Here is a 23,913-nt window from a genome sequence, read left to right as displayed (position 1 = left end):
GGTGACTAAGGGTCAGAAGCATCTCACATATGAGGGAAGGCTGAGAGAGCTGGGACTGTTCCACATGGAGAAGGGAAGGCTCAGGGGGCACCTTATTAATGTGTATAAATACCCAAAGACAGAGTGTAAAGACGGCAGAGACAGACTCTTCGGTGGTGCCCAATGACAGGACCAGAGACAATGGGCACAAACTGAAACACAGGAGGTTCCCTTGAACATCAAGAAACACTTTTTCATGGTGAAGGTGACCGAGCACTGGCACAGATTGCTCAGAGAGGTTGTGGAGTCTCCATCCTTGTAGATGTTCAAAATCTGTCTGGACATGGTTCTGGGCAACCAGATCTAGGTGTCCCTGCTTGAGATGGGGGGGTTGGACAAAATGACCTCCAGGGTCCCTTCCACCCTCATCCATTCTGTGATTCTGTGATATGCTGGGCTTCCCAAGATCCCAGAAGCAATTAAGTTGCAGGATCTCTTTCTCCAATAACAGTGATGATTTGCATTTCTAAAGACTCTCAGAGAGTGAAGTCCTTGTGATCCCTGTAGCAAAATCCCTCTTATCCAGGTGTGTAAAGGAAAAGAAAGATTCCTGCATACAAAAATGTCACATATGTGCATCTCTGCAAGGCCAGGACCAGCCTTGTTCATGATACTTTCACAGGCAGAATATTTCAGGCTCTATTCTGCTGTCCTGTTCTAACCATATTATGCCAGTTGCAAAGATTTCCATTCACATCATCCCTGCTCCTCTCAGAAAGGTCACCAGCCCTCCTGACTTACTGGCTGAGCTGTGCCTTGATCCTGATTTAACCCAGTTCAGTGAAAATGGGACAGGTGAGTCTAAAAATAGCGTATCTTTGTTAACTTACCTCATGGATACTGAAGTAATTTTGGGAGCTACATTTCAAGCACATGAAACAACGATCAAAGGGACATATGTTGGCAGGGAGGCAGTGACAAGAAGCTATAGTAGGCTGTGGTGAAAGGCTCTCCCCTGGCACAGCTGCACCTGCAAAAATAACTCTCTCAATAGTTAGAATAACAGCTCTGTAGTTAACACCTACAGTGTTCTCATCTCCGTTAGCAAAATGTAAAGAAATGAGAAGGAATAATAAGCTTTATTCAGTTTTCTTCAAAGAACTGTTCAAATTCCATGCAATCTTTAATGAATCTCTTTTTATTTTCACATGGAAAAACACTGCAGGCATGAGACGAGTCCCTAACTTATCATACCTAGCCTTGGCACTGAGCTGAAGCATTAACACTGGGAAACCTTTCCTAGGCTCTCTGCAGCAGCAGTAAGTTCAGGCCACCAAAGGTCTTCTCTTTGCCTCGAGAGGTGCTTGTCTTTTCCATGGTTTTTGAGGGACCCTCTTACTTTAGGGCTTCAGTGAAATCCTTCATTTATCTGAGAGGATGATGGACTGGAGTGGCTGATGTAAGTCACATGAAGAATACACAGTGGTGAAATAAAGGAACTTTGTCCTGCTAATAAGTTCTTTCCCTCTAGATACTTTCTTCTCAGTGGCAGGGAAAGTACCCAGCTTCCTCTGACACTCGGAGTAAGGCAGACACAGACATGGTTGGGGCATTGACAGGATTATTGCCTTCCTCCTAGCTGTTTTGATCGCCTGTTTGACAGACATCCACAAACAGCCCTGTTCGCATGACTTACTCCACCTTGGTTTTTTGATTTATTTTCCCCTTCCAGAGCTCTTCCCTTTTATCATCTCCATCCCCTCCAAAATAAGCAGCCCACCCACATTTGTTAGTTGACCCTAGTTTTGTTCTCATCAGTATGGTAAAGTTAATACCCCTTTTTTAAGCTATAGTGTCCTGCTGACTCCTGTTTTGCTGTCTAGTAACACTGGGGATCAAGGTGGAACAGAATTGTTACTGCCGGCTTTGTTGTTTGTGAAATCCTGTAATTCCTAATGCTGTTGTCTTATTAGACTTGCCACAAGTCACGGTGGACCACCTGGATGCACGAGAGCCCTTCGCTACTCTCTGTTCCTTTCTCCCAGTTAAAATTGATAAATCTACTGTTGTCTATGGTTTTGATCCCAGAAGTTTCACCTGTTCTATACCCTTTCTGGATCACAGCAATCGTTTTCATTGCATCTATTTTGCATTGTCATTGCAGTATATATCAAAAGGGTTTGAGACAGGCTGAAATTTTCACCATTTATGTCTATATTAGTAAACAAAAAAGGACTTTGTATCTCCAACTGTTATGAAACTTGGAAAAATATGGTATATGACCATATAGTAACTGCCAGAGTGATAGAGTGACTCTATCCACACTGCCTATTGGGAACTTTCCTTGGACCACAGTGTCCTCCAGATTATGGATGGGCATTGTCTAGGAGAGTGCCAGGTGGCAATTTGATCCCTAGTTCCTCTTTTGGTTCATAAAAGCATTACGTTACAATCCTATTGTAAAGAAAGCGAAGACATCGTTAGCATGGCTACTAAGGACAGACAATTAAGAAATATATCCTGAAACACGGGGAGTGAGTCTGTATTGACTTCTTCAGATTTCAATCCAGGCCACATTCCTACTACCTACATGGAACTTTTCCAGAACCAAACCTGTACAGGTCTGATGGAGGCCATGGAGGAAAATAGATATTTAGGTTTACTGCATAAAATTTCCTCTTTCATTCAAATTATTATTTTTGTGTGACAGTATCTAGACCTCCAAATGCAGCAGTTCTTAAGTTTACATCCTGCAGATCACACAATGGCTAAATAGAATTAATTTATGTACATTTTGGTAAATAGAATTATCAGTAAGTGAGACAAAAGAGGATAAAAGAGAATGGGAACAAGAGAAGAGCATTGGCTTCCCTTTCAAATCCTGCACACAATCTGCTCTATCCATATTCCATTCCAGCACAGGAAAATGTGCCACCTGCGTATGGTATTACACCACACTCCCATTTTGCCGTTTGAATTGTATCTTTCAAAACCAGAAACAAAGATACCAACGTTTTAACCTTTCATTTTCCAGAAGGATAAGAGACAGGACAAGTAATGTAGACGTTAATCAAGACTTACATATAACAGAGGAAATATTAAAAAACTCCTGAAAGAGGCTCTTATGCACACATTCCCTGAAGATAAAAAAAAAAAAAAGAAGAAGAAATAAAGAAAAAAACCACCCCACTCAACTTTCTGGTAAGGCAGACTTTCAGTTTTAATGATAATAGCAACTTTCCAAGGATTGCAGATCCTCTTTTTTAGAGGAGTTGCTTCAGAGTCATGGTCTCCTGATCACTCTAGGTCAGGCATGCACACTAAATTACATTTTCTGTTACCTATGTGGGTTTTTTTCCTTTTGTTTTGGGTTTCAGGTCTTGAAGAATAAGACCAGAATTTTCTGAAATTGCTTCACAGTGTCACATACTCAGACAAAATATAATGTAATTAACTATGAAGAAATTCACTGGAAAATGAAATACTGTATTATGTGGAATATGAAATATTGTATTAGGGAAATCACAAACCTATTTGGCTGCTTCAAAGCAAATTAGGGTAAGGTTGCTCTTGTTCCAAACAAGAAAGCAGAGTTATGCATTTGTCACCTAGGTACCCTGAAGGCACTAGCATGAATATAAAGAAATATAGTATATATTAAAGAAAGTTGGATTTTGGAATAACTAAAAAAAACCTCAACAAACCAAACAAAAAACCCCAAACCCAAACAAAAAAAAAGCAAGATTATTAAATTCTGGCCTCAAAATTAATGTATCAGAATGGAGTGCAGATTATTAGAAAGAATGAACCATTTAGGTGATAGACCAATAATTTGCTGTACATAAAACTTTCTTTAATGGTAAATAAAGGTTATTTTATCAAACATTTTAGTTTATGATGAATGGAAATAATGGATTCAAAATTTATCTCAAAATGAAAAATAAATAAATAATGAATAAATAATGAAAAAATAAATGAAAAAATGAAAAAAATGTTTAAATGATATTTAATATTTAAAACAGTATTTTTAATAAATAAATAGATAAATAGATAAATTAAGGTTTGTTTATTTGTTAGGAATGCATACAAAATTACTCAAAATATTTGAACTACTATAAAATATACTCTAAGCTCAAGTGAGATTTTTCTACAGATAGTAAAATTTTAAACAAATCGGTATTTCCAAACTGTTTATTTCCAGAATCATCTTTGAAGCATTTGATGTTGCTTTGCCTTTTCTACCAGGATATTGCTAGCAACTACCTGACTGCAGTTGTAAACCGTATCCCTCCAAAATCCCCTTCTTCCTCCTCTTACCCTTTGATAAATTAAATAAACCGTGGGCTAGCTCCCAGTAAATGCACAGATGGATTTAGGGAGCCTGAGTTAGAGATGGCAATTGCAGCACTCTTTTGGGTTGTGAGAAAGGTGGGTTTGAGCCCTTGCCATCCTTGAAGATGGAATTTAGCCCACAACACTCATCTCTACACTACTTGGTGAATACACCCATCTCTACACTACTACACGTCCACACTCGGAGGTGCAAAGGGAAATTTTTGCAGAAGCACATACCTGGGAACTTCAGTTTGTTTCCCGGGTGTGTTTGTGAGAGACGGGATTCAAACACACCCCTTCTGACAGGCACAGCCTGGCTCGGGTGCTGCCTTTCGCCACCCCCGTGTGAAACACCTACTTGTGTTCACTTCCAGCACAGTGAACCTGTGCAACTGAGGACTCTGATTTTGTCTCCTGGAGGACAACACACCGTTGTTAAGCACTGAAATGCTCAGTGGGGCAACATCTACATTCTCTGTGAATCTGGGACAAAACCAGGGAACTTGAATCAAGGCATTACCTAAAATAATTCGTTTGCATTCTCCAGACTTTGTGAGTGTGCAAAATATGTATGTACATTGTGCTCTATTTCCTTGGGGGAAAAAAAAGAAAGAAATAGAAAGTGTTTATTTGTTTCCTCTTTGCCTAAAATGGGAGAAGTGTCCCACTAGTAACAACACTTTGTTAGTGACTTTTGCTTTCAAGCCGGCTGCAGAAAATGACACGGTAGAATATGTCAACGTGCTTTATCACCACCATAACAAACTGACACAAAAAGAAAAAGAAAGAAGTAGTGAGAACGGGTAACTAGCACAGGAGAAAGTTCTGACTGCTAAAATAATCTTAAAGCTCAGCAAAAAAATGATGGGAAAAGCCTGGGGAAGCAGTCTCATTTCGTCAGCTTGGTTTCATGGTAATTACAGTAATAATAAAACTAATTACATCACATAACACCTCTGTGAGGCAGGTGAGAAATGCTGGCAGGGAGGTAATGTCAAGATAGCAGCTGAACATGCATAATAGGAAGCCAGATGAAGCTCTTCTGCAAAGAGCTCCCATCTAACCATGTACAGAGCCCTGAAAAGGGGGAGTTAAACGACTGGAAAAATGACTTTTCTAGAAAAGCAATCATAAGGTGCTTGAAGTGATTATTGTTTGTTTGATAAAAGCTTATAACTACTACAAAATGAGACAAAGAGAATTCTTGAATGTCTGCAGTAACCAGTTAAAGTGATTGTGCTTCCAGCTTTGATTATCAGACAGTCCAAGGTAGCTGATGTGGTTTGGAGTGACATGAGATGATACAAGTGGTTGCTGATGCTCAAAGGAGAAGTCTCATTCCACTTTGTCCTCTTCTCTTCCTTGGTGTGTACTCCACTTGTACTTTGAGGTGACTTGAGCATCCAACTGGCTTTTCAACTTCTGACAAAAAGGCTGAGAGAACATTATTCTAGTTTTGATGGGTTATTTTCCTCACTGTTTAATGATTTAAAACACATCACAGAAGGGGCAAACAACTAACAGCCGGTGTTAACAGGGAGGTCTGAACGTGGGAGCAGCAGTAGCAGGGGTGGGACTGGGGTGCAGGAGAAATGGGAAACTGCACATTTTCTGCATCAGGTGATGATTAGACAGGCTCACCTAACAGCCTGTCTGCATGCAGGACTGCTACAAAGAGGAGAACATATCCAGGATCCCCTCCACGGCTGCCAAAATTAGATGTTGTGATTATGTTTCTCCAACGACAGTACTGAGGTGCAAGATCTGAGTGAATACCTGTGTGGTGTCTTGGCTGTTGCCACCATGTAACATGTAGATACCAAAGGCCATGTGAACGCAGCTGGTAGCACATTGTTCATCGCAGTGTTGTCTCATCCCACACTGTCACAGCCCAGTGTGGTCACCTACACTAAACCAGTCATCCAAGTTCCTTCTGCAGCCAGCTGACAAACCCCTCTGTAAGACAATTAAGTCCCGTAATTTCAGGTATTGCAGACTTTTGAGGGGAAGAAATCCTATCCGTTAAAGTTAGGACAGATTACTTTTATATGTGATATATTAGTTTCTCACCTCTAAAGCATGAATAATAGCAATTCCACGCACCAAGGCAGTAAGAGCATGTTCTTAAAAGGTGGTGGAAGATCAGACAGCACTCCAAGGCAACTCATTAGCTGGTGAACTGAGCAGGGCCCAGGAGCAATTCCAAGCACTGGAATTCAATTGTCCATATAGTTAAATTCATGGCACTGCCCCTGGCATGATTTTGGCAGCACTCCCAGACAGTTCCTGGGCATAATTTAGATGTTAGCACTTCCAATAAAGAACATGGGAGGGACCACCCTGTCTAGAGAGTTAGATGACTAGTATGGATGGAAACCTCTTTGTCCTGCTGCTGGGTTCCATGTCAGGGACCGTAGTAAGGAGTGCTTTGCAGTTTTACACACGCTGTGCAAGTGTGTAAGGTAAGTCCACCGTTGATCCCCAGCCGTATTTAACAGAAGTGATTGGAGGTGTGTGGTGTAACACGCACTGTCTTCACAGTGCAAGATTAGAGGAGTAGCTCTTACTCAGATTTCTTCATTTATGGATCTCAGAGTGACTGTACTGGATTTTCATGGCAAGATTTTGGTAGCGAGGGGGCTGCAGGGGCGGCTTCTCTCAGAAGAGACCAGAAGCTGCCCCCATGTCCAGCCAGTTCCAGCCAGCTCCAAGATGGACTCAACTGCTGGACAAAGTTGAACCCATCAGTGACATAGCACCTCTGTGATATGGTATTTAAGAAAGGGAAGAAAATGCTGCACAACAGCATCCAGAGGAGAGGACTGAGAATATGTGAGAGCAACAACTCTGCAGACACCAAGATCAGTGAAGAAGGAAGGGGAGGGGGTGTTTCAGGCACTGGAGCAGAGATTCCCCTGCAGCCTGGGGTGGAGACCACGGTGATGTGGGTTGTCCCCCTGCAGCCCAAGGAGAACCACAGTGGAGCAGACATCTACACCGCAGCCTGTGGAGAACCTGATGCCAGAGCCGGTGGACGTGCCCTGAAGGAAGCTTCAGCCCATGGAGAGTCCATGCAGGAGGACTCCTGACAGGAACTGTGGCCTGTAGAGAGGAGCCCACACTGGAGCGGTCAATTCCTGAAGGACTGTACCCCATGGAAAAGACTGATGCTGGAGCAATTCTTGAAGAGCTGCAGCTCATGGGAAGGACGCACACTGGAGCAGTTCGTGGACTGTATCTTGTGGGAGGGACCCCACACTAGAGCAGGAGAACAATGTGAGGAGGAAGGAGCCACAGAGACAAAGCATTAGGAACCGACTGCAACTCCTATTCTCCGTCCCCTCTGCACTGCTTTGGGGGAGCAGGTAGAAAATTTGAGAGTGAAGCTGAGCCTGGGAAGAAGATGTTTTTAGTTTAGTTTTTGTTTTTCTCTGTCCTACTCTAATTTGCAATAAATTAAATTTATTTCCCCAAGTCGAGTCTGTTTTGCCCATGATGGTAATTGGTAAGTGATCTCCCTGTCCTTATCTTGACCCCTCATATTTCTCCCCCTGTCCTGTTGATGGAGGAGAAGTAATAGAACGGCTTCGTGGGCATCTGGAGCCAGCCAAGGTCAACCCACCACAGAAACTTTAAAGACAAGGTAACTGCTGGAACTGCATTTTTAAAAACAAGTTTTCTTAGCACACCAAAACTTTTGGAAATGAAAAGTGCAGCGATCTTTTAATCATAATTTGACAAAAAAAGTCAAAATGTTCAGTATGCACAAAATGTTAAAAAAAAATGAAACCCTGGGAAGGAAGAAATATGGATGGGTCAAATCAAACCATTTCAGTTTAAAAATTAGAAAGCTTTTGCTATCAATCTGGTATGCATGACAATATAAATTAATCAGAAATTCAAAATATTTTTTTTTTTAAAATTGGGGGAGGGAAAGTCCCTAGAAACATATTGTAGCATCCAGAACTTCATCTTTCAAAATTTGACAGAAGATATCAGTCAAAGCATGTTTTTGCCTTCAGAAATGTATGTTCTGATAAATCAGTATTCTCTATTGGAGAAAAATAATGGTAAAAGTGAATTACCAACCAACTGTAGTAAATATCAGCCTTTCATTGTACATCCTGGGAACTGAAGCACAGAACAAGAAATAATTGCAAAGGCTGATTAACAGAATCAAATCTTTACTAGGAGATGCTATTATTATTTTGAAACACTGATCCAGAGCCAAATGAAGGGAACAGGAAAAAATCAGTTATTTTCTTCTGGCTCGGAAATCAAGCCTTTAATTCAACACCTCACAGGTTTAAATTTGTTGGTTAGGACTTGGGAGAGGAAGGAGGTTGCACTGTCCAACAGAGGACAAGTTTCATCAGGTGGATATCAGGAAGAGCCTCTTACTGTACCTTACTACCATCAGCAAGGAAGAAATATTCATAGGAGGCTATTTCATTGCTGGAATCTCTGCAACTCCATTGTACAGAGTTTATTTTAAGCTGGTTCAACTTGATTAGCAACTTTGTGTGACTGCTCACTACTTGTTTTCTGTCATGGTTTCTCAGGACACTGTTGATAGCTTTTAGCAACACTTCCTTTGTACTTCAGTAATATCAGAACATCACAGAGGACAGTGGGAAGGAGAAAGACATAAGATTTGTGCTTTCTCGCTTTAGTTCTGTGTGTTACATTGTGCTACTTACCAACCTCCTTTGTCTCTATACTGGATACCTTAACTCCCCACACAACTTTTGTCCTTCTCTCCTTTCTTTTCCATGACTGAACATAGGAAGAAAAGAAACAAGTCGTCAGTACTGAGCAACTGAGAAACACATGTTTCAGGATAACATCAGCACTGTTATCCTGAAGCAAATCACTCTGTGATTGGTCAGTCTCAGCAATGTCTACTTCAAACATATCATTTAATATGACGTGATGTTTTCTGTTCCACAATGATTTTCCTCCCACAAATCACCAGGAGATTTGACAAACAAGCAAACTAAAATTAAACAAATTCCCTTTTTGTCTATATGAGAAAGAATTATAGGAAGATCACTACACACAGAAGTCCCAGTCAGGAGTTGCCTTTGCAAGGGGAAGGTGAAGCCTGTACTTTCTCAGAGGAGAGCTGCCCTGGCCAGCTCCATGGTAGCACCACGTGGCTTTGTCTTCATGGTGATATAGGGCTCAGGTCCCATACTTCCCCTGTTGTCTAACAGTGAAGATCTGGGGTTTTCACTCAGGTGACCCAGACTGGACATGTTGTGTGGACCACCTTGGAGGAAAAGCAGAAGGCAGAATGCTTTCAGAAGCATCCTCCTTCCCCAGGGCAACACACGCAGATGTAGGCTGCTACAAAGCGGGCAGCGTCCTCACTAGTTTCTCTGTCAGTGAATTCCAAAATGTTGCTGGGACATGGATGTTACTTGCTAAGAAAAATGTAAATGTAGTCTTTAAAAGAGTCAGGTTGGATACTCCAGGTTCAGATTATTAAGAAGATTACAGAAAACATCAGGAAGAGCCCAGAGGAGTCATCTCTACCATTCTGGTCAGCTTCATTCGAGAGTGATGCATTCCGACAAGAACAAGTTCAGAGAAAGGCTACTAGGGAGACCCAAAGAATACAAAAAGCTGTTACAGAAAGGGAGACTTAGAAAAGTGTCTTTTAGCTTAGCTAAATGAAGATTGGGTGGGGATTGAATCGTACTCAAGAGGGTTAAGCATTAAGGAGGGAAAAGAACTACTTAAGTTAACTGTCAATGTTGATATGAGAAGAAATGGTGTGCATTTAAGCTAGAAAATAGAAGGTTTCTAGTAATCTAAGTGGTATCTTAAATAGCTTCCCACAAGGTGTATAGGAATCACTAGCCAATCTAGTTTTAAAATGGATCTTGTAGGATTATGAAAAAAAAGCTTTGTGAGGTGGTTACTTACTTTAGGAAGACACAAGATATGACGGCGTCAAAAGTCACGTATGTTTCTACCTACCAAGTGAAAAGGAGAATGACTATGTTTTCCCTCACAAAATTCATGAACGTCTAGGATTTTTTCCGGCAGTTGTGGTGCTACATGCTGTATTTTTGTCCTACAGCTGATAGCACAAATGGAAATATATTGCAGTTTGCCCAGGAAATAATAAAGCTGATATTAACACCTCAAGCAAACTTTAGCATATGTACATTATCATAATGTGTCTGGATCCTACAGTCTAATGGACTGGAGACACTAAAATTATAGAGAAAAATGTTTTATCACAGAATCAAAAATGGTTGAGGTTTGAAGGGACCCAGGACCTATCTGTTCAAGCAGGGCCACCTACAGCAAGTTACCAAGGACTGTGTCTGGGTGGCTTTTGAATGTCTCAGACAAGGAAGAATCCACAACCTCTCTGAGCAACCTGTGCCACCGCTCGGTCACCCTCACAGTAAAAAAGTATTTCCTGACATTCAAGGGAACCTCCTGTGTTTCAGCTTGTTCCCATTGCCTCTGGTCCTGTCTGGGCACCACTGAAAAGAGTCTGTCTCTGCCCTCTTGACACCCTCCTTTTGGGTATTTATACACTTTAATAAGATTCCCCTAAGCCTTCTCTTCTCCAGACTGAACAGTCTCAGCTCTCTCAGCCTTTCCTCATGTGTGAAGTGCTCCAGACCCTTCCTCGCTTTCATGGTCCTTTGCTGGACTCTTTCCACTATGTCCATATCTCTTTTGTACTGAGGAGTGAGGAGCACATCACCGACACAGCACCCCAGGTGTGGCCTCACCAGGGCTGAATAAAGGGGAAGGATCACCTTTCTCGACCTGCTGGCCACACAACTCCTAACACAGCCCTGTATACCATTCACTATATTTGCAGCAAGGACACATTGGTGGGTCACGTTCAACCTGGTGTCCACCAGGACTCTCAAGTCCTTTCCTGCCTGCTGCTTTGTAGCTGGATGGATCCCAGCATATATTCACGCATGGAGTTGTTCTTCCCCAGGTGCCAGACTTTGCACTTCATGAGGTGTAAAGAAACTTCATAAAGCTCCTGATAGCCCATTTCTCCAGCCTGTTGATGTCCCTCTGGATGGTAGAACATCCCTCAGCCACTCCTCCCAGTCTGGTGTCATGAAAACTTGATGAGGGTACTCTCGGACCCATAATCCAGATCAGTAATGAAGATGTTGAGCAGGACTGAATGCAGTATTGATCCCTGGGGTACACCACTAGTCACTGGCCTTCAACTAGACTTTGCACGACTGATCAGCACCCTCTGGGCCTGGCCATTCAGGTAGTTTTAAATACACTTCATTTTCTGCTCATCCAGCCCATACAGCAACATCTTCTCTATGGGGATCTTATGGGAGACAACATCAAATGCATTCCTGAAGTCCAGGTAGACAATATCCACCACTCTTCTCTCATCTACCAGGCCAGTCACTCCATTGTAGAAGTTCATCAGTTGGTCAACCATGATTTCCCCTTGGCGAAGCCATGCTGACTACTCCTCATGATTTTCTTGTCCTTAATGTGCTTGGAAATGGTTTCCAGGATTAGCTGCTCCAACAAAGCAGCTCCTTGCTTTTTTTTTTAGAGTGTCTAACCAGTTTTCTCGCAATTACTGTGTCAGGTACTAAAACCATATGTCTCATGACTTCCATTTCACTTTTAAACAGTTGAACAAAGATCCTCTGTACTGCAAATTCAGAAAATGCTATATTCCAGCAGAATTTCAGTAAGACTACACCTGATTTTACTGAGAGGCTTGGATAAATCACAGAATCACAGAATCTTCATGGTTGGAAGGGACCTTTGAGATCATTGAGTCCAACCACAAAAAAAAAAAAAGAAAAAAACAAAAAAAAAAAGAAAAAAACCAAAAACCCCACACACCACACCCACCCACAAACAGGCACAAACCAACAGTCTCGGGCACTAGAGCATGCCCTGAAGTGCCATGTCTACACGTTTCTTAAATACCTCCAGGGATGGCAACTCCACCACCTCCCTGGGCAGGCTGTTCCAGTGCCTGACCACTCTCTCAGTAAAGTAATTCTTCCCAATATCTAATCTAAACCTCCCCTGCTGCAACTTTAGACCATTTCCTCTGGTCCTGTCTTTATTCACCTGGGAGAAGAGGCCAACACCCACCTCTCTACAACCTCCTTTCAGGTAGTTGTAGAGGGCAGTGAGGTCTTCCCTCAGCAAAGATTCAAGTTTGAAGAGTTTCAAGAGTTCTTAGAGCTTCATTAAAACAACTATGGTGGAAATACTCATACAAATTTGTGGAATTCACTAAATTTAAACTAGTTAAAGGTCATATATGCTATACATTTATTTAGGAAGACTAAGAAAGAATTACACAATTCCTTGCTTGCTTTATTTGCAGTGTCAGACAATTCACATGTCAAACTAAAAGCATAAAACCCAATCACCTTGAATTATAGTTTGAAGCCTGGGTAATAACTCACTGAGGCCAACAGGAGATCTCAGGAATTCTGTTATCAGGTCTTCTCTGCCTTTCTGAAAGAAATGATAAAATAAAGATCCCATTTTTTCTTCATGCTGAATAATAGCTACATCTATGATTTTATTATATTTCTAAGTATGTACACTGAATTATCTATATGTCTGTACTGTATTTTACCAACTAAAATAAACCTCCATTTCATAGTTATCATATCTTTTTATATGACTTTATTGACTATGCTGATAATCTTGTGACTCAGACAAGGCTAGCTCTTTTAAGTTGATTCTGTTGCAGATAACTAGGGAATAGGTAACACTTGTTAAAGACTGACTGTTCTTTGACTGTCACTAAGGGATGTACAGCTACAGTATGATGTCAGTTATTACTGAGGGTTGTTTAGAGGTAATGCTCTACAGCTGCATTTGCTATAAGGAAAAGAGCTTGCATGTGAAGAACAGGTACATTGTGTTACTGTCAATATGGTATTTTATTGTTTCCCAAATTGTCACAAAAATCAGGCAATTTTTGCAGATGAAATGTGTTTATGTCCATGTCTAATGAGGTGAAGAGTTAAAAGATTATGTATGGAATAAAGCTGATATTTTGGATACCTTATATAACAAACATTTTTATCCGTGCAAATGGAACCCACATCTTTTTCCTATGTTTTGGTAATGTTGATAATAATCTTTATTTTATATGATGCTGCACTGGTATCTACCATTATAATAAAGTTGTCAGCCATGTTCAAAACTGGTATTGTAATCTGCACGTAGAGTTTATGAGCTGCTGTACCCTATAGCATTGACAAAGAATACAATTGGGAAAGGAGCTGATTTTACTTCTACCATAAATATAAGAATAACCTTAATAAATTGAAATAATTACACTGCAGTGTAAATTAGACTGTTCTAATGGATTCTAGCATCATAGTGAAATTGTAACCAGTGTAATTATGTTTTGCTACTTGGAAGATAATAATTTTTAATTTTACCAAAATACCAAATTATTTTTCTTATTCAGTCATCTACATTTCTCATATCTGACAGAATAATCAGAATTTATTCACTGGAATTTCTTGCTGGTGCATAGACATAAGCTTGGGCTAAGGAAAATAAATAAGACCATAGCATCATATATACAGAAGGAAAATTCATATGGAAAAAAAACCAAACAATTTTGGATCAAAAGCCAGATTACCTTGACTTTCTATTAACTTTGATAGACATTAGACTGGGTTCCTACATACTACTAAACCACAGATCTCATGGCCATTGCTCTTTGTAAACTGTAACTCTGTAAAGCCCTTACTGAAATAAAGTGAACTACTTTTAAAATGCCTCATTTTCTGCTGTATTACTGGGATAGAAATCTTTTTCTTTCTCTCACACCTGTAAAAGAGAGACAGGAGAATGTGATGCTCTAGACCTTGTACAGAGCAGTGCACTACATAGATAAACACAAAACATACACATTGAAGCATGGGATAAGAGAGTATTTGTAAGGAAACCTTACAGTGAAGTTAACAGATTTTATAACTAACTTTTCCTATACCCATCACTTAATCTACTGGAGTTCTCTGGAGGTGTTCAAGGCCAGGCTGGAGAGGCCCAAGAGGGGCTGCCATGGACGCACCCCAACCTCCATCCCCAGCCCTGTGCCCCCCAGGGTGGGAAGAGGGGTTCGGAGAGAGGGGGGAAGATGGGAAGGGGGAAAAGGATGGGAGGAAGGTGTTGTATTAATGGTTGTCTTCGTTTCTCACCATCCCACTCTATTTTAATTGCCAGAAAGTTACATTAATTTTCCCCAACTAAGGTCTATTTTGCCTGTTGTGGTAACTGGTAAGTGATCTCCCTGCCGCCTTATCAACCCATGAACTTTCCCATCTTATTTTCTTCCCCACTCCTGTTGAGGAGGGGGAGAGAGAGAGCATCTGAGTTCAGCATGTAATGTTAGTTTTAGATGGAAATAAGAATAAACTAGCCAAAGAAAAAAATATTTAGAAAAACAATGTCTGGAACTTGTATGTCTGTTTATTTGACTTTGAAACTGTTGAATTTCCTAGGGAGCAATCTAAGAGTCTCGTCAAGAAAAGGAGCACTAAGTGCTTTAAAGCACTTGGTGTGTGCTTTGTATTGTAACTGTTCCCAGCAAATTTGTTATGTATTTTATACATTATGTCATACCAAGGAGCCTATCCAGTATATTTCACCTTCCAGATCAAGAGACAATGGAAAGTCAAAGAGGAGAATTCTGGGTAGAGGACTAAGTTGCTGACAAAGGCCAAAGTTTAAATAAAACATGTTCAGTGGAGTTGAATCAATACTTTATTTGTTAAGGAGAAGTAAAAGTACAAAAAAGCTTGTACAACTAGGCATAAAAAAGTGAGAAATCAATTCTAGTTAATTCAAAATGCTTGAAGAGTCACCTATGCCATTATGTATGAATAATTCAGGAACAGAAATTTATTGCAGACACATATTGTTTGGTTTGGATTTAGTTTTGCCCCTCGTTTGACCTGAATCCTGTAAAGAATGATATTCAACTAATTGAAATAACATTTTGCAAGTTAAGACAATACCTTAGGGATATTTCAAGTCTAATCCTGAAATAAAATTTGAAAGATAAAATGTCTGATAAAGTTTATATAAATAATGTTATTTTACAGTGTGTTAGACATTGTACGTGAGGGTCTTCTCATGCCAGTTGTGTTTGCCTGTTGAAAACAGATCAGATTTCCTTTCCCTTTTATTTCTCTCAGTCTCTCTTTATTCATTCCTACAGCCCTCTCTTTCTCTGCAAGAGTTGATCATGTTTGGAAATATTTATTGCCCTCCATCTTTTATTCACAAGAGGTTTTTTTGCAAAACATTGTTGAGAATAAGTGAAATAAACCACAATGGTACCAGATGTTTTCAGATGGAATCAGCACAAACGTATTACTCATGTCCTGAGATGCTGCACAGATATCTGAAACCATAAAAGACATGGGTTGACTACGCATGTGTGACAGTGACTTCCTGCGTTGCCATCACTGCAATGATTTCTCAAAAAACAAGAAATATGGAATCCAAATATGTTTTATTACTGGCTTTTGTCTGTATTATACTAGCATTTATTTGTCCTAGTGTAGGTCTGTGTCTGTCAGCATCTCAAAATTTTAAAATTATAAATGGATACAAAAAAGCAAACCAGCAGCCTCAGTAACAAAAAGGTATCGCCCATCACTGGTTCAGAGTTACATTCAAGTCCAGTGTCAGCTCTGGGCTTCGAAATCAGGCAAAGGAAAAAATTTTGTGGCTTGCTCACTAAACTAAATAGCTGCCCTCAAACAGGAAATTAAAATCATTCACGCACAGAAGGACTCTATTCATTGCATAGAAGATGTTCAGTGTATTGAATTTATGCAGATACAAGTTTTCAAGACATGGCTGCTGTAACTCATATAAAACTTAGTGCCACCCAACATCAGTGTCTCCATTGCCAACAGCCAGCTTTAGGTATAGTCTGTGGCTAAGGTCTGAGAAATCCAGATGCTTAATTTGAGATTTAATAATTGATTCACACGCTTGTCTTCCAGGTGGCCTAATCCCCAACACAGTCTCATCCTTGGTGCACATAAAGCCCCCTGTTAACTCTCTGGTGGGTCTGAATATTGCTTCACTCATATGTGCATATATTCAGAAACACTCAACTTTGGCACTAATACTCTTTTCCAATTCAGACTCTTGCACAGGAGCCCACATGTCAAGAACCCAGGACATCAGCTCTGATTAGATATTGACATAAAAGAATTGAATAAAAAAATGGGCAGAGGAAGTGGCAGTACTTACACTTTGCAGAGTAGTCTTCTTGCCAGAGCACATGCACAGAGTATGACCTTGCTCTGCTTAGGGACTTCAACCCACATCTCCAGAGAGCACTCTGATCATAAAGATGAAGGTCATATAGTGGAACAAGGGAAAGTAAGAGAGAAAAGATTTAATTTATCTTGACAGATGGATTCCCCATTCAGTCAAGAATATGAAATAATCTGAACAAAATTTCCAAGCAAAAGTAAGCTTAGTTCAGGAGCCTACAGCTCACTGACACTTGTGCAGTAACCACTAATGGTGGGGTTTGTTTTTGTTTTGGTTTTGTTTCTAATATAAAATGCATCAACAGCATAAACACCTTGAGTTCAAACTCCCCCATATTCAAGATGGGTGAAAAACAGAGTTTTCCTTTCTGGGGACCTGTGCCCTAGCCAAAGGACTATTGTGACGGCATTTTTTCACAAATTATTCAGCTCAACATGCTCAGCTTCTATAAAATCTCTTTTGCGACATCTTAAATTTGTTAATACACTTAGAATACAGATTACATGTCTGGAGATGCAAGAGCAGATTAACTGCTTTTAATCTCGGTAATCACAATTTTTTTCTTAAACTGGGTCTCTTCTGAAGACCTAGGTTTTCCTTAGTTGTGGAAGAACTTTCAGGTGGAGTAGGGGGGAATCTAATAGCCGTAACCGTAGCAGTAAGATGAGATAATGGTCTGTTTTCTAATCCTGAGACCAAGCAGTAGGGTTTGGCTTGTGTCAGTCCAGCTGAAATTTCTTAGCCCACAAAAGAGGGAGGTAGTATATGACCAGCCTTTTGAAAATGATCTCTCATTTGTGCTAACTTCTGGATGAGTCCAATAGGACCACACCAGAATCCAGCTTAACAATTTAATAGTGTCAGCAATCATGCTGAGTCTCTCCTCTGGCACCATAAGTTTTATTAATATAAACATAGCCATTGAGTTTTAGACATCTGAACTATGCTGAAGAATAGGAAGCCTGGGTCACCCTGTGAGACTTTGTGCTCATGCTTCACCATACCCACAGTCTAAGAAGAACAGATATTTCTCATGGACATTTCTTGTTTGTGGAAAATATAGCACAAAGCAGTCACTAAGACTACCCCACAATTTCAAGCTGTTAGCTGTAGCCAAAGTAATTCAGGCACTTCACACCACCACTATGAATATTTTCCAAAGCTGCCTTATTTTCTTGCAGGTAATCACATCAAACAGGTCCCCTTGGCTGCCAGTGGTGCCATCTTGTTGTTTACTGCTGTTCTGTGAACAACCTCCTGCTTAGGATTTTGATTTATAAGAGGCTCAGAGCAGGGACCGTCTTTATGTTCTCAGCTTTTTGAGGGCTTAGTCCAGAGAGTCAATGTGTGGGACTTCTAGGTGCCACACCAATGCTCTTACATAACAACCAACTGCATTGTAGGAAGTAGGATGGACTCTATTGACCAGGAACTACACAGAACAATGTTCTTGTCCAATTGCATCTAGCTCCAATGTGAATTTCAACACCATCACAGAAGAATGGTTTCTACCCCAAAAGTAAATACTTAGCTGCGCTTTTGTTACAGCTTCACTGAAAATAGTGTCCAAGCTGGCAACTTTAAACTTTGCTCAGTAAGGACATTAAGAGCTCTGCTTGTCTAAGAGAAGAGTAAGAGCAAAATCAAGAAGTGAGAAAAACATTTTATCCTCAATTATTATTACGCTACAGACAACTCCAGCAAACCAGAACCAGAATTTTCACGTGAAATTTGCAGTCATAATGGTAGGCAGCAAAGTTCAGAATTGATACAGTAGGGAAAATCAAAGTAACTGGGAAAAAACCCAACTAAACACCGAAATACCTTCAGTGAGCATGAGCTATGTGGCTTGTGAATAAAATTGTAATTATACCAAACATTTTTTATGGAGGCATACATCATTATGCTCTGGGTAAACTTTTCAGTGATTCATCATCTAAAGAAATTTGTGTAATTTGTCACTTATGAAACAATTCTTGAAAAGCATTGTCTTGCTTTCATATTCTGTGGGAAGCCCTTTGTAAGAGAAGCAACTCTTTTGAGGACAAACAGGCAACTCATATCTAATTTTGTTAACGAAGTAAAATGCACAGCAACAGTCTCACTGGAGACTTTGTGAGCTCTGCTAACTCCTGACGCCATTCATCCAAGTCATTAAAGTCATTTTAATCTGGCTGGAGTAGGCAGTGAGAGCACATGCTGTAATTGAGAAAAAGAAGGAAAGCCAGTTTAACCATAAACTGGTCAGCATTTCTTCATTACATTAGTTGTCTTAGCATAGCAATTTGCCAATTTACTGCACCTACACTGATTTTTTTTCCAATGAATTTTAGGTACACATTCTGTGTTAGAATAAGAGCTGTCTTTGTTTCTACCATTTTAATGGTGGCATTAGGGAAACAAACCCAGTATAGGACAGAATGCTTCAGACTGTAGTGGACTGCAGTGCTTCTTGAGAACTGTTGAAAGCATATTTCCTTAACCAGCACCGTTCTTGAACTATCTCCACAATATTCAGGGTATTTTTAGGTAAAATGTGAAACTTTTTTTTTTACCAAAAGGATTTGTGATTGTTAAATTTTGTCTCTACAAAAACGGTGGGTTTGAAACTACAGATGTTGCTCAAAAAGGGATAAGATCTGGTTTCTTGGTTTAAAAAAGAGTGTTCAGATACAGCATGTTGATTCAAACAAGGTTAAGCACAAGGGCCATATAACTTTTGGCACATAACTGAACTAGCTAATTTGGGGATATAACTGCCCTACACTCATTAAAACGAATTGAGAGAAATAGGAAATCAATGGAGAAATATAGGACATTCCAGAGGTCATTTAGATTTCAGATGGGTAGCATCAATCTCATTTTCTGTAGAGTATAGAGGAAGCATAAGCTGACTATATTCCTATCTTATACATTTCAGTCAGGTGCTCAAACTCCAATGAGGATGTAGGAATGGCCTCTACTGAAATAAAAGGAAAAACTCCTGCAGACTCTACAACAGTAGCACTGGGCCTTAGATCAAACCTCCTGCCTTGAGCAGAACTAGATGGCAGCGTTTACCTTCTCATTGCTCCAGAGAGAAGACCATGTTGACCATTTTCGAAGAGACACGGTTATGCAGAGTTGTTGATAAGCAAATGAAATGTTTAGCTACTTTTTTGGCCTCCATGATTCAGTGAGTTACATGTAATGCAGGCTTATTGGAGAAAGTGCGTACACCATAAATGTTCAGGCCTTCTCTGTGTTCCTCCCTAGGACACTTAGACTTCCATAATTTTCTAATGGACATCCTGCTCAGCAGCTCCTATGCTTTATGCTTTGCATTCTTTAGAACTGGCTCTTCCTTTTGGTTTTGTATGTTCTCCCTCCCTGAAAATATCAAATTACTGGGAATTTCATATTCAACCTCTTTTGACCAGCATATACTTTTTTCCATATTGGACATGGCACATTCATCTATAATTTTATCAGTGCAGTCAAATTAATACAAATGTTAATAAAAGTAAAACTCAGGTCGGGTTTGAAATCCAATAATAACAATGCACAGTACTTTATTAGCTCAGTAGCACAGGTAACCATGGGAAATTAGAGATATTATCTCACTCACTAGAGAACACTGATATTTGATACAATAAAGTGTAGATATTATGTATTCATTGTTAGCCAAATAAAAATAAATGCATGGATAAAGAATATAAATTAGAAGACAACTACACCTGCTCTCTCTTCTGGTCAGGAAATTCTCTGTAGAGATGACACTTATGGCTCTACGGTTATGAAGATACTTTCTCACCAACCTGATAAGCTGCTGTCATGTATGGCTCCTCCTGAGAGTATCTGTGAGGACAGACAGAGAATATTAATGTTAGATATTCAGGTATCTGAAGCTGGCTTTCTGTGCAAATTTCTGCCTGGTACACAGTATGTGCATTAGGAACTGTCTGTATCATCTCTGATTACGGCTATACTAATAAATTAAGCAGCATCAGAGATTATGCACTAACATCATAATATGATTGTTAAATACATTTTTTTTCTAACGTGTTGCTCAGCAGTCGGAATTGTCTCTTGCTTGGAAAAGTAGCATTCTCCCACACAAGTCCTGGTCGCAGCACTGGTGTTAGCCTCGTCAGGCATCATTCCCAATTAACAGTTTGAGAGTGGTGACTTGGGTTTGGAAGCTGAGAGAGTCCAACAACACAGATGTGGGCTTTTCCATGCCAGTTGCTCTCAGTGCCTGGAAAAGTTCCCAAAGGTATTTACTCGTCTTAAACATAACCTCTATGTCTCAGCTGGGGAAGACAGCTTTAACAAAAGTGTTGTGGGGTTTTGGGCCAGTTGTTAACTACAGGTGTCCAGTATCCCAGAAGTCAGTCCAGCTTGAAATCTTCAAAGACTAAGAGCAGTTTCAGGGATCCTGAAGACATTTTCTCACAGATCCAAGTTATCCTAAGGCTGGAAGTCTAGGAAAGAAAGAAAAATAAATAAATTAAGAAAGAAAGAAAAAAAGAAAGAAAGAAGGACTGGTGTCATCCCTTTCAACTATTAAAAATCCATCTGTTTGTCCAAAGAAATCCATCATAATTTCTAGAATCACATTCTATTTCTGTGGAGCTTCAATTTTTTTCTGTCTTCCTAGCCTGGATTATTTTACAAAAGGTTTTTTTTTTGGTTTGAAAAGAGATTCTGTGTTCTACCTCACAATTGAGGCATGACGGGTTTCTGTAAAAAGCACATCCTTCAAACAAACTCTGTTTTGCAGTTTCAGAACAGTGCCTTCTAAGAAAAAGGTCCTAGCTGCTGACTGTAACACCTAATGCTGGTACTATCATACATATGAATATACACCTGTGCATGTACACACACACACACAGAAGCACACACGTAAGTTTTCTTTTAAAAGAGCTCTTCTGTACTAGCAAGAGCCCCAGATCAGTAAGGCATTATCATTATGATGTTGTTTCTCCCATAAGGAAATAAGACTGTGAAGAAATCTTTCTCCATGTGTTAGTTATAGTCCTTCATTATGAAGCATATAAATATAGCATTGAAGAAACTGCCAGTTTTTATTACAGTCATCTGTTATTATCTGCAAAATCTACCTCTGTAAGAATTGCAGCTTCTCAGAGGCAGACCCTCCTCTCCAAAGTGCTTCTGCTCTGAAAGCTGAGACTTTCTTCCTCTGATTTCTCACCTGCGTGATACTGTTGAGTTAAGGATCACCAGCCAACTCCCTGCCTTCAGGATTTGAAATCCCAGAAGACCTGTCACAGGGAGATGTCAGCAGGAAGGCAGACATCTCCATTCTCTAGTTGGGCAGTCAAAAGGCATGAGGAAATATTGTCCTCTAAATCTCATAAAATGTTCAAATCTGAAGGGAATATTTAATCTTACTCTATGCCACTGGCCTACATGCAGGGTTAGGCAACTGGACAGTAACTCCACTGACCACACAAAAGGTTTTTTAGTTTTCTTTTTTTTTGGTAATACATGTAGACTAAAGAAGCAGTTTTCATTATTTCTCCCTTAGGCTCCCAGTATTAGTCTCTTGTTAGGAAGAAATTGTATAGAGTTGTCTTCCTGACCTTCTCTACCTCTTTTAATCTTCTTCTGCATCTGTCTCCATGACTCACTGAAACCTGGTCCTGTATCCGGAGCGTGGGTGTCTGCGGGCAGCTGCAGACACCCCCCTCCCTCTGAGCCCCCCCTTGCCATGCAGCCGCAGCTGAGCACTGGCTGGCCATGCTCAGTGCTTCTCATCTGTGCTTCCCATGTGCCAGAGGCAGCGAGGCACACAGCAACACCCAGTAGCCTCTTAGAGACAAGCGTGACACCCATGGCACGATTATAATAGGCAGATAGGGAACATGTGGCTTTCCTGCAGAAACCGGGGATGGCCACATGTTCACTGTGGTGTCCAAGCTTTATAGAGCTGGTTTCGTGGGTGTCCAGCTTAGCTTTTTCTCTATAAAGAGAAGTGGAAACTAAATTCAAACAAACAAAAAAAAACCAACCAAAACCCAACCAAGTAAAAAGCCAAAAAGAAACCCACAAAGCATGAGATTAATTGCAAGCTTATACCACATGCTGTAAAATGTAGATAATTGTCTTTCCTCTTTGAAACAGAAATTGCATGGGTGCTAATTGGCCCATTGAATTTGCACTGTCTCTGAGGGTTTAATCCCTTGGCTGTTATGGGTTACAGGATGAAAGCCCAGCTACTCCATTGCATGCACATCAATATAAAAGGTATAGCAGCTGCTCAGGGTCCTGTGCACAAGGGCAATAACATCAGTGCTCCTTCCCCAGTCTTCTCAGGTTCTACCCTTTTTGCTCAGAAGAGAAATAATTTTTTGCATACATAGTCTTCACATCCACCACTGCTGCAGTGAGCAGCAGGACCTCTTTCTTTTCTTTTCCTTCCTTGTACTGAAAAATGGCACTTCCTTAACTCATAAATAATCTCCCTTGTGGAGATGTAGGTTTTGTCTATATTATTATTTTCCTGAGACCAGAATATTCATGCATTGCAGTGACTTGGCAAAGTATTCCTGATACGGGTGCAGGTAAGCAGCACTGACTAAAGAAACCTGTGCCAGTCACAGAAGGATTTGGCCTGTCTTTACCTAAGGAGCTTCTGCCAGCTCACATTTGCCAGTCAGGTGGCAGCCCTATTGCCACTCTGAAGCTGAGCCAACAGAAGTCAACATAAAGATGCCTTTTTGGAAGTAAAACCATTCCTTGATTGACAGGAAGGGATACCAGGCTTTTGCATGCCAGGGTGACTGCATGACCATTCAAACTGCAGCTGTACATAAACTAGATCTACCTGTAGGGCAGACCTCAGGCTGTGACCTTCTAGGTTTTGGCAAAAAGAAAAAAAAAAAGGTGTGAAAAGGTGTGAACAGAAATCCAGGACTCCCACTGCTTCACAGTTCTCCCTTAAACACAAGTACATGCTCCTGGAAGGTTGTAGCATCTGTTTTTGAAAGCGGCTCTGTGGCACAGTAGTGTGATATAACAGAGGACAGGTTCCTCCCTGTCCTACCTTCCTATTTCCCTCTACCTGTTTTTAGGCTGCAGCGCACGTCTCCATGCCTGGCCCATCTCCATGCTGCTCATTAGCTCACAAATGTTGCGTTGTTTCTCCGTCAAGAGTTTTGTTTGTTTTCTAATTGCCATGCACAGATTCCACTGGGAAATCAGAGAATACAGGTGGACATTCTCGTTGTTGTTTTGTTGTCATTATGGTAATCTTTAAAAAAGAACCCAAACGCACAAAAATAAACAACC

Source organism: Numenius arquata, chromosome 3, assembly GCF_964106895.1.
Source record: "Numenius arquata chromosome 3, bNumArq3.hap1.1, whole genome shotgun sequence".
NCBI lineage: Eukaryota > Metazoa > Chordata > Aves > Charadriiformes > Scolopacidae > Numenius > Numenius arquata.
Note: the sequence above shows the minus strand (reverse complement) of the source record.